Genomic DNA, 1,354 nt, shown 5'->3' with positions numbered 1-1,354 from the left:
CGTCTCTCCAGCTCGGATGATACACCAAACTCTGGTTATCTGTGGACCAGCAGCCTAAGTGGTGGTGCCAAACATGGAACACGCTGCCCAGAGATCTGAAGCTCTGTGGCACAGGTGCTATGTATTGCCAATACCCCCTACCCCTGTCCCACTGTACTGGATCCAAAGCTGGGGTGGGGAGGCAGTAGCACAGAGGCCAGGGGTTTGTGATGATGCCCAGCATCAGGACCAGACCCCAGGGATGCGTGAGGATGCCTCACCAGGAACATGGAACCTAATACCTTCCCTGCTAAACCTCTTGATCCAACATCATCAGTTCCTTCTTTTCTGTCATGTTTCACTGGCCTGGCTCAGTGCTCGGCCCCTCTGGACCTGACACCCAGGCACCAGGGAAGACACGGACCTCTTGCATCCTGACAATGCAGCTTGCCCTCCATCAAGCCCTCAGAGGTGGGCTTCAGAACACACCTGCCTTGGGCTTGCTCACCCGGCACCAGCTCCCCTACAGCAAGGCCCGGCCTCTGGCAAGTGCCCCGTAGTGACAGTGGAGGAAGTAACTCCCCTGCAGGATTCTGAGAGAGGTCCAAAACTTGAGCCATCATCAGACATCAAGCTTTTAGTGCTTGATGAGTCATCAGAGTCATTCCAATCATGGGAAGTGGGAAAAGTTGTGCAAAGGCTGCATGCACTGGGATGTGTTTCTGAGATCTAATTTAGAAGCAGGTATGTGTCTGGAGTCTGGTAAAGTCTACAGAGCATCAGATGGAATGGAGGGACCTCTGAAGCCTGTAAATCCAAGTGCCTGGGCCTATAGCACTCAGCAGGCAGAGAACAACTAAATCCGGAAAGCTGAAGAGAGGAGACAAAGGCAGTAAGATTGGATGGGGCTGGGGATATAGTGCAGCAGCACAGTGCCTGCCTGACAAGCACAATTCCAGGAAAGAAAAAGAAAAACTAAAACTGTGTGGCATTCAAGGAAGCAATAAACAGACAAACCCAGACATGTGGACATGGGTCCATATGGGAGCAGGAAGGGGGCAGATCAGAAATGGGGATACAGTGTGTCTGAGTGAGTTCCACTTTCCTCATGGACTTGGATGAGGACACCAAGACGAGTGCTCTAAGGGGCCCGGTGTGCATAAGATGTTTTATCTTGGGTGGGCTCCAGAGAGTTGTCTCCTATGACAGAGTCTTAGGAGAAGCACTCTGAGAAAGAACAGCACAGGTTTCAGCTCTCATTTCTTGCAGTTCTAAGGCAAGGAGAAAGTACACTCCACTGTTTGAATTCAAGAAAAGCACAATGCATGCAGTTCCTGATGTACAGAAGAACAAAGGCCTGGGATCAGAGCCTTCT

Source organism: Octodon degus, unplaced genomic scaffold (assembly GCF_000260255.1).
Source record: "Octodon degus isolate 3935 unplaced genomic scaffold, OctDeg1.0 scaffold00836, whole genome shotgun sequence".
In the NCBI taxonomy this organism is placed as follows: domain Eukaryota; kingdom Metazoa; phylum Chordata; class Mammalia; order Rodentia; family Octodontidae; genus Octodon; species Octodon degus.
This window is presented reverse-complemented; position numbering follows the sequence as displayed.